The sequence below is a fragment of the Ovis canadensis genome, chromosome 7 (assembly GCF_042477335.2).
Source record: "Ovis canadensis isolate MfBH-ARS-UI-01 breed Bighorn chromosome 7, ARS-UI_OviCan_v2, whole genome shotgun sequence".
NCBI lineage: Eukaryota > Metazoa > Chordata > Mammalia > Artiodactyla > Bovidae > Ovis > Ovis canadensis.
In genome coordinates, this window is record NC_091251.1 from 42,755,001 (window position 1) to 42,772,500 (window position 17,500).

General features: G+C 38.0%; 1 protein-coding gene across 11 annotated transcripts in view; it reads left to right on the top strand.

Moving 5' to 3' along the window:
• The window catches only part of CDIN1 (CDAN1 interacting nuclease 1), a 243,386-nt gene that overhangs the window by 68,666 nt on the left and 157,220 nt on the right, over window positions 1-17,500 (top strand). The window lies entirely within an intron of this gene.

The following is a 17,500-nucleotide window of genomic DNA, read 5'->3' on the forward strand; positions in this document are numbered from 1 at the left end:
AGGTAAAGAGCTTTGGAATATGCTTTATGCATATAATCTTCCCTCTTTGAAAGTAGAAGATAATACCTACTAAAATATCATTCAGTAGTACATGTTGGATTTTTATTTTTTTTATTTTTTGTCAGGGACTTCTCCTTTGATTTTTCTTTGAATCTGCAGTTATCAGTGACTGGTGGCCCAGTTACCTTGTGAAGGTTTCATTTGAATGAATTAAGTACTTCCCCTAAAAATTCAATATCATTTCAATAGATGTAGCCTCTAAAGTAACCTGCAGTGATGCTTCATGAGCAAATCACATGATGTCAGAATGGTATGGTTTCGATTTAATCAAGAAAGAGATTAAAGTGGATGTGTGTTATTTTCAACTTCGCCGCAGCACCGCCATTTGTCAAAGTCAACCTTCTGATTGCTTTGGACCTACTGCTATCCAGGTCTTGTCAAAATAGTAGTCAGCATAGTTGGAAGCAGGTAGACTGGCCTATATATAGCAGTAGCCCACACAGTAAAACAGAATTCATTGACTTGTGAATTATGAAGTTAATAGGGTGATCATAAATTTTGTAGCTGTTAATTTATCTTTATAACACTGGCACATCTTCGGTACATTCTTCTTTTTATTTTGTACCATTTTACACAGTTGAGTCAAATAGTACTGAATATAATTTGGGTGTGTACTGTCTATCAGAATTCCTATAATTCCAATGCCAGGATTAAATGTCTTGCATGAATACACTGGAGAAGGACATGAGCATATTTAGAAACATATCAGGCAAAGGGTATTTCAAGAATGTGGCTTCTTGGAAAGAAGGCAAATGTAAATACTGTATGCTTGAATTACACTATGATTATATATAATCAAATAACTGTATTTCAAGGCTTTTTCTTTTATAATTGATTGGGTTAATGGCTGTTTTACTGTGAGTTGTTACAGAGTCAGATTTTTTTTTTTCCTTTAAGTAAAATCCTGACAGATATTTGATGTTATTTTTAATCATCATACTAGGCTATTGTCAAGCCACCTTTTTAACTCCATACTTGCCAGTAGGCTCCCTGCCATTTGAAAAGCTGTAAAAATATTCTTCTGGACAGAAATGATTTTAAAAATCTTTTTATGATGAATGACCAACCATTATTAGAGGTTTATCATTTTAAAAAGTAACATGTTAAAATTATTGCCAGATGGTAGAATTCATTCAGTTTGCTGGTGACACTTGGTGGTCTTCCTTTATTTTCTTTGTCTTTCTCATCCTTCCTCCTTCCTTTCTTCTTTCTTCCTCCTCTCCCCCTCAAAGTAAAAAGCTTTAAGATACTGTGGCTTATATTCTGACACTTTCTTCCCCTTCACAGCAGCGACCTGGCTGGCCTTTGGCAATGAAATTCAATGCACATGGCTCCGCAGTCAAATCATCAAATTTCCCTGTGTGTATATTAGAGTTTTGTAATGTGTTTCCATTATGAAACAATGCAGGGATAATTGTCTTTGGTAGCAATTAGCTAACAGGTTTGTTCAGTGCTATTGGCAGAGGCATCCATCATCCCCCTCCCTGACCACACTTTTTGTCTAGTGTGGACTATGGAGATCAATAGAATTCTATATAGGGGAAATCACCTCAGCTTTAATGAGCTGCAAGTCTCAGTCAGTCTTGGTTTGTATTTTTAATTTTTTCCTCTTAAAATTAGAAATTGGAGAAAAAAAAAATCCTATTCCTTTGGGAGTGGAGAGTACTATATATGTACTATTACTTCCACTAGATCAATGCTCAGTTTTAAATTTTTTTTTTCCTTTATAAAAATGTAGCATTAATAGTATGGCACATGTAGGTCGTGTGATTTCAGTAACATATGTTAAAAATATCTACTCTTAAGGAGTACTGATGGATTTTTTGTGGGATCATTTCTAGAGTATGATATGTATATTCTACTCAGCATCTCAGTAGTTAACAAGAGACCTGAGTGGCACTTTGATAACAAACAGTTTTGTACTGATTTTGCTGTTGCCCCTGGTTAAGTCCTGTGTTTACAATGCTTTAGGATACTTTGATGTTGTACTGTTACTTACCCTCCCAACAAAATCTAACATATTGATACAATAGGTACCATGAACCTGAATTGCAGAAAGTGTATGTGACTTGGCCACGGTCCTATGGTTATTATTTCATAAAGCTGATACTTGAGCTCAGATTCCAAAGTCACATTGTTCAATAATATTGAATTGAGTCATTTTTCTTCCTTCCAACTTAGTCTAGGGAAATTTACTTACATTGTGCCATTTCTTTTCCTCCTGAAATCCTGATGGACTCTAAAGTTGTCTTGTTCTGAGGGTGAGCAGTAGTAAGCATTTCTGTGGCCTGCAAATAGCCCAGGTGAAGCAGAAGAGGCCAATTTATAGGTGAGGAAACTGAGGCTGCCCAGCATTTCTAAACAGAATAGGCAGCGAAGGGCATGGCGGTCTATGATGGTGCTGGTGCCCAAATCCAAGACTTCTTGCTCCTAGCCAACAACTCTTTTTACTGCGTTACAGTGAATGAAGTAGCAGATGGAATAATGGTTGAGGAAATGCTGTCAGCATAGAGCCTCAGATTTTCCTGTTGCAGCACAGACCTGAGCAAAAGTAGGAGATGAAGCGCTCCTTACGTCTTGGGCCATCATTTCAAGTGATTAAACCCTACCCTATTCAGCAGATTTTCTTCCTAGCATGGGGTGTTATCAACAGCAGGTAGACTACCCTTGGGGCTGTTTTTTCTTAAAAGTGAAAGCCCTTATATTTTGAACCAATCCTATAAATATCAGAATACATTTTTTTTTCCTATTTTGTATCATAGTTTTAATTAGACCAGGAGAGAGCATAACTGGAAAGTGATGACCAGTTAAAGACTGTAAAGGGAGCCTGAGTTTTAATTTCATGTTTTATCATCTTCTTCTGGGATCTCACTTTCCCATCTTAACTTGTTCAAGAAGGCTAGAATTTCTATCACTTTGTTTGTACTTTTTCTTGTTGTTTACTTGGTTGTGTCCAACTCTTTGCTATCGCATGGCCTGCAGCACACCAGGCTTCCCTGTTCTTCACAATCTCCTGAAGTTTGCTTAAAATCACATCCATTGAGTCAGTGATGCCGTCCAACCATCTCATCCTCTGTCACCCCTTTCACCTCCTGCCCTCAGTCTTTCCCAGCATCAGGGTCTTTAGCAATGAGTTAGCTCTTTGCATCAGGTGGCCAAAGTATTGAGAGCTTCAGCTTTAGAATCAGTCCTTCCAATGAATATTCAGGATTGATTTACTTTAGAATTGATTGGTTTGATCTCCTTGCCGTCCAAGGGACTCTAAAGAGTCTTGTCCAGCACTACAGTTCAAAATCATCAATTCTTCAATGCTCAATCTTCTTTATGGTCCAACTGTCACATCCATACTGGAAGAACCATAGCTTTGACTATATGGACCTTTGTCGGGAAAATGATGTCTCTGCTTTTTAATATGCTGTCTAGGTTTGTTATAGCTTTTCTTTTAAGGAATTTCATGGCTACAGTCACTGTCCACAGTGATTTTGAAGCCCAAGAAAATAAAGTCTGTCACTGTTTCCATTGTTTCCCCATCTGTTTGCTGTGAAGTGATGGGACTAGATGCCAGGATCTTAGATTTTGAATGCTGAGTTTTAAGCCAGCGTTTTCACTCTCCTTATTCACCTTCATCAAGAGACTCTTTAGTTCCTCTTCACTTTCTGCCACTAGGGTGGTGTCATCTGTGTATCTGAGGTTATTGATATTGCTGCCTGCAATCTTGATTCCAGCTTGGGCTTCATCCAGCCCAGCATTTTGCATGATGTAACTATTCAGTGCTCCCCAGTTTTATTGGATGTCCTGGTCCCTGTTGAGTCTCAGGTATTAAATGTGTGCACGAGGAAATAAGTGGATGTCACACTAAGCATGGTGACTTTCTCCTGAGAGTCATACCATGGGTAGTTCTGTTTGTGGGGACTTTCCTGAGTGGCGTAAATAAGCAGATGGAAATATCCTTAAACAGTAGAAGATTATCTGAATGTTCACAGTTCTTCCATGAAAATCTTCCACGTAAGAGCTCTTTTTAATAGGGAGGCTGGCATTATAATAAAATTATGAGCATATTGACTGTTCTTGAATCTGAATATAAGGCAAATTAGTTTTGAAGAACCTTTGGGAAAATATCTCTGTTCACATCAAAAACTGATGGTTTTGTTTACCTCCTGAAGATTTTATACAGCTTTTCTTAGCTTTCTTCCATATAGCAGTATATCCTCCCTATTTCCAGATAGCTCACCATTAATAGTAATATATCCTTTTAAAATAAACAATACAGTTGAATGAAATTTGTAGTGAGGATGAACATTTTGTAGAAATCCCAGTTCACTGTCTTGGTTTTCTTAAGGGAATATGCTCTTCTACCTAGCATGCGTATAATTACCTCTCCCTGGTAACTCAGACAGTAAATAATCAGCCTGCAATTCAGGAGACCAGGGTTTGATCCCTGGGTCGGGAAGATCCCCTGGAGTAGCAAATGGCACCCACCCCAGGATTCTTGCCTGGAGAATTCCATGGTCAGAGGAACCTGGCAGGCTATAGTCCATGGGGCCGCAAAGAGTCAGACACTAACTGAGCAACTAACTTTCACTTTCATCCCTCCCCCCAACCAAAATTATGTTTTTCCCAATGGAATTACTAATTTTTGTTCTTACTCTTTGAATGACCTTAACTTCAGTTAATGGAGAAGGCAATGGCACCCCACTCCAGTGTTCTTGCCTGGAAAATCCCATGGACAGAGGAGCCTGGTAGGCTGCCGTCTATGGGGTCACATAGAGTCGGACATGACTGAAGTGACTTAGCAGCAGCAGCAGCAACTTCAGTTAAAAAACAGAAAAATGCTGATGAAGGGCTTTGAATAGTGTTCCAGGCAATCAATACATAGTATACTTGTCTTTAAAACTCTAATAGAAAAAGGATAAGAAAAGCATTCAGTATTTGGGTCTAATTAGACTTTGAGTGGCCTCTTACTAACTGGAATATTAATTCCTTTGGAATTCATGTTCTTTATTTTTCTGCGGTTTGTCAAGAGTTATGTGAATGCTGACTATCTGCTGGGTACTACCTTAGTTGCTGTGGTAGGCAGAAAGAGACCTAAAACCCATAGCCTTTAGAATTCTCAGCTTAGTGGGTTGTATAAAGCATGCACTGCTGGAAGGAGTAAATGGAAAGATGTGTTCTGGTTTGTTGATTTAGAGAGGCTTTATGGACTTGGGGGTATAGCTGCAGGGGAAGATAATTGAAGACAGAAATGTGTGAACCAAGTATGAGATTTGCTTAAGAGTCCAGAGTCACTAGCTGAGAGCTTGTGTGTGCAATCACAGTGGGAATTAAACTTGGACAGATTCAGTTCAGGTCAGTTCAGTAGCTCAGTCGTGTCTGACTCTTAGCAACTCCATGGACTGCAGCATGCCAGACTCCCCGCCATGAACTGCAGCATGCCAGGCTTCCCCCCACACACACCCCATGGACTGTGGCATGCCAGGTTCGGTTCAGTTCAGTTCAGTTCAGTTGCTCAGTCATATCCCACTCTTTGCGACTCCATGAATCACAGCACGCCAGGTCTCCCTGTCCATCACCAACTCCCAGAGTCTACTCAAACTCATGTCCATAGAGTCAGTGATGCCATCCAGCCATCTCATCCTCTGTCGTCCCCTTCTCCTCCTGCCCCCAAACCCTCCCAGCATCAGGGTCTTTTCCAATGAGTCAACTCTTCGCATGAGGTGGCCAAAGTTTTGGAGTTTCAGCCTCAGCATCAGTCCTTCCAGTGAACACCCAGGACTGATCTCCTTTAGAATGGACTGGTTGGATCTCCTTGCAGTCCAAGGGATTCTCAAGAGTCTTCTCCAACACCACAGTTCAAAAGCATCAATTCTTCGGTGCTCAGCTTTCTTCACAGTCCAACTCTCACATCCATATATGACCCCTGGAGAAACTATAGCGTTGACTAGATGGACCTTTGTTGGCAAAGTAATGTCTCTGCTTTTGAATATGGTATCTAGGTTGGTCATAATTTTCCTTCCAAGGAGTAAGTGTCTTTTAATTTCATGGCTGCAATCACCATGTGCAGTGATTTTGGAGCCCCCAAAAATAAAGTCTGACACTGTTTCCACTGTTTCCCCATCTATTTCCCATGAAGTGATGGGACCAGATGCCATGATTTTAGTTTTTTGAATGTTGAGCTTTAGGAACAGATAACAGAAGATACTGAATTCAAGACCTAGGAGTTTATGTTTAATCATCCATTGATGATTCTAAATAGCAGAGTGCCAGAATCAGAGTTTTTGGTTTTTTTATGGTAGTGCTTTTCAACAAGACAGGTGAAAGATATCATTTGGACCTCGTGGTAACTAGGATTTCCAGGACTTTCCTGTAACTCCCCTTCCACTCTTCTACTCAAGAAAATATTGAAATACAATGAAGACAAGTAATACTATTATATAAATATATAACAACTTTCATTTATTAAAAATACATTCACTTGATAGTAGTTATAAATTACTTGCGATACACTTTATAATTGATCATGACAGGAAGCTGTGTATTATGACAGCACTTAAGAGCCAAGGTTGAGGGACTTCTCTGGTGGTCCAGTGGTTGAGAATCTGTCTTTCAAATGCAGGGGAAGCGAGTTCGATCCCTGGTTGGGGAACTAAGAACCCACGTGCTTTGGGGCAACCAAGCCAGTGTGCCACAATTGCTAAGCTCATGTGCCACAACTGGAGAAGCTCACACGCCACAACTGAGGACCCCATGCAGCCAAATAAATAAAGTAAATATTTTTAAGAAAAGAAAAAAAATGAACCAAGGTTGAAAATAACATGGCAACACTGTGTAGAATGGATTTAAGTGAGGAGGTGCTGGCTGTCATGAGAGAGAACAATAAACTATCGCATTTGTCTTAGAAAATTTATACAGATCAGAACTAAGGTTTACTGTGTAAGTGAACGAGGAAATAAAGTCTATAGCACAGGGCAATTTACTTGATACTGGTGATGAGGAAGTGAAAGGAACCTAGGATGAATCTGAAATTTCAAACTGGATTATCTCCTCTGCAGTAGAAATAAGAGTTGCTTCAAATTGGGAAAGGAAGAAAATTGAATTCAGTTTTGGCTACTAACTGGCGTTCTGCAGCATATCTTACAGAATGCTTCTGCGTAGTTGAAAGTTTAAGGTTCCTTCTCAGGAGCTTGATGTCGATTTTTAAGTCATCTGTAAATGGAATGTTCTTTCCAAGACATTTCCAATGGGAGGAGGCACTCCTCATTCTGTTTGTGAACCTCATTTAATTCTTAACTGTTCAAGTACATTATTTAATCCTTAAATTATTAATGATTGAATTTTTATTTGCATGGCACCTTAAATTTCTCTGCCCCCTTAATAGTGGTAAAGTGATTGTAAGGAGCTGATGCACATTCTAGGAGTAAGTACTCATTGAGAGGAAGTGAAGGCCCAGAGCTTCTCTAGCTCAGTGTAGAGGAGATTGTTTCCAGTGCTTTGCATATCTCCTGTTTATTGATTACATGTTTAGTTAAATGGCAGAGTGTATTTCCTTACACATGGCATGTGGGTGGCTTTCATTCTTTTATATAATTTTAAAACATTTTTTAAAGTCTTAATTAAAAGACTTTCAAAGTTTCTACACCATATGATGTTTTCCGTTTCTTCAAAACTCTGGTACCCTATACTGTCTTTTGAAACTTGCTAGTCTAAATTCAATTCAGGTGAAATTCCAGGAGTAGTCATTTTAGCTTATTTTGGACCCTTAGCTTTTGTTGATAAAAATCATATCTATGGGTAGGCATGTTCTTAGATCTATTTATAGACTTGCTTTTTTACAACTGGTGGAATGAGAAAATGACTTATTTTCATTAGTTTGAAAAAGAAATATAGAAGCACATTCATTGCATGATAAATATTAATGATAATGACTATACTGAAAGCTTTTGTCATTCAAGAAGCTCAGAATTGGAATTAGATTTCAGCTATGCTTTATATACAGTATAGTCAGCAGCATTTAATGAACTCTGTCTTCATTAAATCCATGATAGTGGGTGTAAGCAGTGGATGGCTACTTGAAATTAAGAAACGATCTACCTTAGCTATTGATGTTGATACCTTACTGAACTTCTTATAAATTGTTCTGGCTGTAGAAAACTTTGATTGATGTCCCTCCTCTTATTTTTCTCAACAGCTTGCGAGGAGAGTTTTAAGATAGAAAAAGCAAACTGATCAGTGAACAGGTTGTTGGGGATGGAGGGTTACTTTTGTGAGCGGGTCGCAGGGAAAGGGCCAACAGTAGGATTGCAAGATTGAATCACAGCCTGAGAGATAAGAGTAATCAAGGATTGATGACAAGTTGTTGCTTGACATTCATAGAAATAATCCCCACCCACCCCTACTGGAACTTTTGTCTCAAAAAAAACTGGTTTATGTATGTATGGATACTTCTATATAGTATATTTTCTGCTATCGTCCTGATTTCCTGTATTTTTTGTTTAAGGAAAATCATTTAAAAATTTTACAATACAGCAGAGTTGTCTTAGAATTTGAAAAAAACTTTTGTTTGCATAGATTAATATGTAAGGTAACTCTGTTCATCACTATTTCTTATTTTTCAGCTTGATATGAGATATTTATTGACATTTTTGGTCATTCTAGAATATTTATTGCAGAGCTATGTTGACTTGTTTTTATCCTTTAGAAACACAGCAATTTACTAGAAACACTTTTTGTTTATTTTAAGAGGAGTGGTTAATTTGGAAGTGAAAGTATATTGTATAGTTTTCCTTTTTAATAAAGAGCTATTTCTTCATTTATATTTCTTTCAGCTAGGTAAATTGACTCAAGGGAAGCATGGGGGAGAACAACAGAATTTTTGCCTGAGCCTGTCAAGACGCCATGCCATTTTCTGATAGTTTTGTAATTATGAAGTGGAATGTGAAAATTATGGAGTGGAGAATAGCGATTTTTTCCCTTTCCCTCCCAAATGATGAAATACATTAGACTGAGAGATATCATGGCTTAAATTTTTGGGAGGGTTAACAGCTCAATTGAGCTGCCACAAAGCCAAGCCTCTTTGCAGTTGCTCCCTTCTGCCGTCTGCTGGTCATTATCTGACCTTATCCCTGCTAACACTTGCTCTTGTGCCCCACATAGGTACACATCTGTGGAAGACTGCAAGCTTATCAAGATGGTGTTCTTAGTTTTTCTGCCTTTTTGTGCAGATCAGTGTTGATTTCTGTGTTGTTTTCTCATTTAGGTTTAAGCCTTGGATACCAATTTTTGCCTCAATAGTTAGAATTCCTTTGAGCCTAATTAATTCACTCTTTCTGCAAAGAACTTCTTGTTTTAAACTTTTTATTTTGTATTGGGGCGTAGCGCATTAACAATGTTGTGATAGCTCCAGGTGAACAGCAGAGGGGCTCAGCCATACCTGTACATGTATCCATGATGGTCAGTGGGTAAAGAATCTACCCGCAATGCAGGAGACAAAGGAATCACAGGTTTTATCCCTGGGTCGAGAGTATCCCCTGGAGGAGGAAATGGCAACCCACCCCAGTATTCTTGCCTGAAAAACCCTATGGACAGAGGAGCCTGGCAGGCTATAATCCAAAGGGTCGCAAACAGTCAGACATGACTGAAAACTAAACACATATACTTTCTCTCCCAAAGTCCCCTCTCTCATCCAGGCTTCCATATAACACTGAGCAGAGTTCCATGTGCTACACAGTAGGTCCTTCTACAGAGAACTTCTGAACCTCAAATTTGACTTTTCTTCTAGAGCTGAAATGCCCCATCCTCCTACATTCCATGAGTAGCTAGTCTCTTGGCTCTCATCATATTGGGTTGGCCAAAATGTTTGTGTTTTTCCATAAGATGTTACCAAAAAAAACCAAACGAAGTTTTTGGACAGCACAACATTTCTACCACCTTATCTACTGGCTTAGATCACTTTTCAGTTTTGATCACTTTTTGTGTCTTTATTTAATTACTACAGGCTTAAGGGAATTCAGGTTAGCAATGATAATATTTGATATTCACATAGCACATAGTATATATATATATATATATATATATATATATATATATATATATATATGCCAGGCACTTTCTGGACTTCCCTGGTGGCTGAGATGGTAATGCGTCTGCCTACAATGTGGGAGACCCAGGTTCAATCCTTGGGTTGGGAAGATCCCCTGGAGAAGAAAATGGCAACCTGCTCCAGTATTCTTGCCTGGAAAATCCTGGTAGATGACAGAACCTGGTAGGCTGCAGTCCGTGGAGTCGCAAAGAGTTGGACACGACTGAACGACTTCACTTTCTTTCTTTCTTCTTTCAGGCGCTTTCTAAGAGCTTTATGTAATGTTAGGGTATTAATCCTCAGAACAACTTTATGAGAGAAGTAGTAGTAGTCGTCCCATTTGCAAATGAGAAAACCAAGACACAGAGACCTTGAGTGTCTTGCCCCAGGTCAAACGGTGAGTAGTGACTAGGTTCCAGAGCTTAAGCTCTTAATGATCTTACTAAACTGCCTCCCTAGGAAAAAGAGTATTTTTTCACCCAACTCTGTGTTGTGAAACTTCTGTAGCTTAATAGTTTTCATGAGTCAGAAAGGTTGGTAGTCAGCACTGAATTTACAAATGTTATTGCCTGAACATAAACTCATCAAGTTTCCCTGTTTATCCTAAAAGAAGACTTATATTTTTGTGACTCTTGGACTTTTACTGCTTGTGTAATTCATTTACTTATGTCATATAGTGCTATATGTCTTTATAAAAAGGAGTCTTAACATATAAGTGCTTAACCTTTACTTCTTAATGATGAGCTTTTAAATTGTTATTGTGCTGACATAATTAGGTGTAACGCCTAAAATGCTTTGTGTGTATAGCTATAAAAAGAAAGTAATGTGATCTGGGATTGACAGTAAAGCTGTATCTAGGAAAAAATCCTATGGAAGGTTGAAATTGAATGTGGTAACTGCAATTATCTAAAAGGAAGTCTATTACCTTATGATAAAACTGTCAAAATAATGATTGGGTACTCCCACAAATTGTGCAGAGAATCAATAAAACCAATATTACGTCACAGTTTGAGAATTTAGGAATTCCACTTTCTCCTAATTCATGAGAGAATGTTAATATATTTAAGAATAAGATAATTGTGTGCTGTATTTTTTTTCCCTGCTTCATTTTGTAAGAAACTCTTTAGTAGAGTAAATATTTTTGCTGAAGTAGCTTGATGAACAACATTTTTGGAAAATACAAATATTATTTATTCATTAGCCAGATAAAAATGTACAGACAATGTGAGGGACTTTCCTTTGCTTTGCCAAGGGCATAAAATGCAACCTTTGACTAGATCTCCTTTGTTGATGGCAGATAACTTCTTCATTCAGGGCCCATGCCTTGACCTTTGGGATCATGGGCAAACTGTGATGTCATTGTATACAAGCTAATCTTTGTATGATGGGGATTACCAACTTATTCTTGCTAAAACTAAATTGTGTACGTCAGGAAATGATTTATCTTCTTCACTATGCCGCCTAACCTCCAACTTTTTGCTTTTGTCTCTCAGTCCAAGACATTTTGTATAACTAATACAGGAGTAATTTTTGGTGGCCTACATTCCTTGTCTTGGTTCATTCCCTGGTCTCACATTCATAAATGTTTGTTGACTTGAGTTACATATTTTGCTGATAATGTATCTACCTACCATTTTTTGTTGAGTAGGTAACACAGGAGTACAGAGCATTTCAGCTCCAAAATTGAGAGGAAATTTAGGAATTTTGCAGATAACTCATAAAGCATTGGAATATAACTTTATTCTTTAAAAAAGTTATTTGACCAACTTAGCATATTAAAAAGCAGAGACGTTACTTTGTCAACAAAGGTCTGTCTAGTCAAGGCTATGGTTTTTCCAGTAGTCATGTATGGATGTCAGAGTTGGACTATAAAGAAAGCTGAGTGATGAAGAATTGCTGCTTTTGAACTGTGGTGTTGGAGAAGACTCTTGAGAGTCCCTTGGACTGCAAGGAGATCCAACCAGTCCATCCTAAAGGAAATCAGTCCTGGGTGTTCATTGTAAGGACTGATGGTGCAGCTGAAACTCCAGTACTTTAGCCACCTGATGCGAAGAGCTGACTCATTTGAAAAGACCCTGATGCTGGGAAAGATTGAAGGCAGGAGGAGAAGGGGACGACAGAGGATGAGATGGTTGGATAGCATCACTGACTCAATGGACATGGGTTTGGATGGATTCTGGCAATTGTTGATGGACAGGGAGGCCTGGCGTGCTGTGGTTCATGGGGTGGCAAAGAGTCAGACCCGACTGAGCGACTGAACTGAACTGAGTGACTGATTTGACCTATACAACAAATGCTCAACATAGATAAGACATATATATTTTACAATTTTGTAAGTGATAAACAATACTCAGGATAAATGACCAGCCTAGTCATACAGTTAGAGAGGGCAAGAGCTGAGACTTGAACTCAGAACACCAACACCTACCTGCTCCTCCGCCTACCCTCATTATGTGTCTAAATGCCCAAAGGATTGAACAAAAGCAATGAGAAAGGGAAGACTTAGGTCTTTTGATTTTAGAGTCATCTTCTTATTATTTAATGAATGTGAATTAATAGTATTGGTTAGACTATTACCCAAGTGTTTAGCTTCTCTAAATGTCAGAGAGGTTTACCTCCTTTCTACCTAAATCTTATCTGTTACAATTTTCCTGTATTTCTACTTGTTGAGCTATTATCCCAGTTGGATCCTATACTAGCTGCCACCTTGTTAAATTCTTTGGGAGTCATGGTTTGCTTTTCTTTAAAACTGAATAAGAATGTCTATGTTTCAAGGTTATATACAGATTAAGGATGATTTTATAAAGTATGTAGCATGCTGCTTAGCACATAGTACCACTCAAATGATGGTGACTTTTGTAGTAGTAGTAGTTAGTGATATTCTAATAATTACTTGAAGTACATGAAGGAATTAATTTACCCTTCATCTTCTTTAAGTACTCTTCAAATTTCAATTCTGATAATTTTGGAAACCCTGAAACCTCTTGAAATACTTTTTATGGTGGTCTTTATGGGGAGAAATTCAATGGGAGGATTCACTCTCATTTCTTAAATTCTTTTACCAAGTTATTTTATCTTGTAATGACAAAACAGCATTTGCTTGGTCTATCTATATATTATGGACATTTAAAACTATTTTTTTCTGCCATCATCACTCATAATTATACCTCAGGAATTCTTTTAGCCAATATTCTTTCAAAAGCAACAGGAGTTGGGTTTTGGTGGTAAATGGAAGGGTTGTATTTCTCATGAGGTCATTACTCAGGGCAGAAAGTCCACTAGAAAGCTTTTACTTTTTAAAATCAAAGTGTTGTTGGGATACTTTCAGATTTACAGAAAGCTGCAAAGATAATACAGAGCATTCTCCCTATACCTACCATCAGTTTTCAGTCAGTTCAGTTCAGTCGCTCAGTCGTGTCCGACTCTTTGCAACCCCATGAATCGCAGCACGTCAGGCCTCCCTGCCCATCACCATCTCCCGGAGTTCACTCAGACTCATGTCCATCGAGTCCGTGATGCCATCCAGCCATCTCATCCTCAGTCGTCCCCTTCTTCTCCTGCCCCCAATCCCTCCCAGCATCAGAGTCTTTTCCCGTGAGTCAACTCTTCGCATGAGGTGGCCAAAGTACTGGAACTTCAGCTTTAGCATCATTCCTTCCAAAGAAATCCCAGGGTTGATCTCCTTCAGAATGGACTGGTTGCTGTAATTTTACATCACTGTTTTATACTTGCCAACACAAAGACAAATGATTGCCAAGTGATTGATACATTACTGTTAATCAATAATATATTGATTAACATTATTAAGAATATTTTATTGATTAACATTATAACATTATAAAGTTCAGACTTTATTTTGAATTTTACTACTTCTTAAAATTAATGGCTCCCCCCACCCCAGCCGGTTCCAGATCCTGTGCAGGGTCCCATGTTGCATTTAGTGATCACATTCCTCAATCTCCTCTGGTGTGTGAAGTTACTTAGCCCTTTCTTGGTTTTGATGACCATGCTGAGTTTGAAGAATATCCATTTGGTAATTGTGTATGTCTCTCCATTTGGGTATGTCTGATATCCATTTGAGTTGTTCTTCTTATGGGACTAGATTGTAGCTTTTATAATCATACTATATCAAGAAGTACATGATACTGATACAACCTGTCCGTAGTTATGTTAACCTTAGTCTCTTGGTTAAGGTGATAGTTGCCATATTTCTCCACTGTCAAATTGCTCTTTTCCTTGTTCCATTTAAAAAAAAAAAAAATGTTTTCTTGGGTGTGCTGCACAGCATGTGGGATCTTAGCTCCCCATCCAGGGATCAAACCTAAGTTCCTTGTATTGGAACTGCAGAGTCTTCACCACTGGGGTGCTAGGGAAGTCCCATACTCTATTCTTTGGAAGCAAGTTACTAAATCTAGCCCACACTCAAACTGAGTCAGGAGACTAAACTCCACCTCCTGGAGGAAGAAGTATCTTGATGTATTATTTGGAATTCTTCTACTAAAGAAACTTTATCTCTTTTCTCTATATATTAACTATATATATATGTGTATTTAGATATTTATGTTTATAACTTGTATATATTTTTTATTTGAGTTATATTCTTACTAAGCACCTTTTATTTTGATTTAGGTGTTAAATTTGTGACACACCTTCTAATCGTTTAATTCCGTATGCCCCTCCCCTTCTCCTTTCTCTGTTACCCATGAACTGAGCAGATGCTTGTCCTCATCTCTCATTCATCTCAATAATGAAATTACTTAGCATCATTCCAAAGTAAAACCCTCTGCAGAAATACTGATAAATTTTCTTTGGTTACATACTCTTCACAGAGACCTGTAAATGCTATAATAACCATCAAAAGTTAACTTCTTTAGTCCATTCTATATTTTCACAAATCTGTCCTGTTTATGAGCAAACACTGTTTTGTTTTTGCAAATCAACTAGTTTTGATTATTAAGGGCAATACTTTGTGAAGTGAAATAAGAAATAAAAATAAAGGTGAATTCTTTTTTAAAACATGGACCCAATTTAGGCCTGTTTCTTACTTTAAAAATTATTTCTTGTTTCACTCTTGGTTTTCTGCATTTCCATGGTAGCTGTTCCTGTTTTCAGACTATTGATGAACATTTGATAAAGAAAAGTGTGACTTGTTTAAGAACATTCCTTTAAATAAGTTGCATGTTTAGTTGTTTCAGGTTAAATTTTCAGCTGCAGGGAAGAGATCTTTGTGTCTCTGGGGATGAAGGAGGTAGGCTGCACCATTCACGAAACCATTCGTCTGTTGCATGTTCTTTGAGTCAGCACTGGCATCAGTGATGTTCTTTGTGTGAGGCTGCTGGCCTAGCTTTCTGATTTGAAAGCAGAAAAGTTTATCTTTAGCAGAAGTAGGAAAGGCAAAAGGGCTGCGGGAGATAAGGTCAACAAAACGGTGACAATGGGGCAGATTTTGTTTTTAAAATTCTCTTATTTTTTAATCAGATAGTCTGATGTATTGTGTGTGTATGTGTGTATCTCTCTTTCTCTCTCTCTCTCTCTCTCTCTCACACACACACACACACACACACACACACACACCTATACAGACACACACACAGAATATGTGCTCCCCTCTCTGTGGCAAGCTGGGTCTTCTGTCTGTGTTGGGTCATCTGCCCTCAAGAAGCATATGGTCTACCAGGGGAGATAATATCCTCACATAGACTCATATTCAGCTTAGATCAGAATTGTTATAGAGTAAACATGTTAATATCTTTCTTCTGAAATTTTTTGTGCTTGTAACAGATGTGTCTCTACAAACTGAGCCTAGTGTTTCACGCAGTAATGTAAACAATGGAGAAAGAAACGGCAACCCACTCCAATGTTCTTGCCTAGAGAATTCCAGGGACAGAGGAGCCTGATGAAAAAGGAGTCCATAGGCTGAGAAAAGATGGATATGACTGAGCAACTAACACAACACAACACAGTGTAAACAAAGTGAAGTCACCTTTGGATCTAGGACAAATTTGGAATATATCATCCTTGTTTTCTTCTAAGGGATAATCATGTGACCTGTCTTAAGTACTTTATCATTTTATAGATTTTTATATTTTAAAATTTGTTTGACCTTGGCAATATTGGCATTTGTTCCCAGAAATCAAAATAGAGGACACAGATTTCTGAAACATTCAAAATATCAGCATGTTTCAGGCATAAAGAAGTGAAATGTTATTAAATATTATTCATTTTTTTTAAGTTTTTAAAATTTTGCTTAGCTTTTATTTAGCAGAAGGAGGTAGAACAATTATTTCCACACTGTTTTTCTTTGATTTTTTATTTCTCTGTGCATCTTTGTTTTCCTCCCTCACATTCTTATTCAGTCAAAAGAAAAAAAAGTTTTTAAATTTTGGACCTTTTAGAATAAATCCACATTTCATTATAATTTAAAGGAGCTATGTATCCATATGAATGTTTTTCGTTCATTCTCCCTTTACTGATTTCCATCAATGAAACAAAAAATCGACAAAAATCCCTGTCCTCCAGGAGCTTACATCTCAGTAGCCAAGACCAACCATAAATGTATAAATAAGCAAATGATAGAAAATATTATGGTGCGAAGTGCTGTGGGGAAAAGAATAGAATAGTATGAATATGCTGAACATCGGTGTATATATATATATATAAAGGTGGAGAATAATGAATTTGATTAATTTGGTGGGGGCTTTCAAATTCAATTAAGCATGGCAGAACTCTCCAAGTTGCCTCGTAAAGTATTTTAGTTTAGTGTCATTTCAGACTACCGAGTGGCCAACTTTCCACCAATCCAGAAGGATATTTATCACTTTGTCACTTAATGGTAGGGTTGATCAGCACCGAATCTTGTTACTTCTTAAAAAAAGAAAAAAAGCAAGGGAAATCAGTTCATAGTATACTAAGTGCCTTTTTATTTTTGAATAATGAGATGGGAGCAGTTCATTAGCTGCTGGAGGGAAAAAAAGCAGGGTAAGCAGGGCTGTACCTGGCTTGACAAGTATACTAATTACACTCTTTCACGTGGAGCTGAAGGCATATTCGGTTCAGTTTAATGATCAGACGAAAAGGCATTAGAAGGCCTCGGCTCTGTCAGGTGAGGAAGAGCAGGTGTAAGCAGATTAGTTCTGCCAGAGTAACCCTTTGGAGTCATCTTCTCCGGGATGGCACTGGGGAAAAATATCAGCACTTTTTATTTTTAGTGGGAAGATAAATTTAAGAGGAGTAAATTGGAAAATCAAATGAGGGCTTTAGCAGCCGGGGAGATTTGCAGAGCTGTCTCCGGGTGTTTGAAAGGCCCATTCATCATGTCCTACAAGTAGTCAATTCCTCTAGTATCTGTAAATGTTTTCAGATATT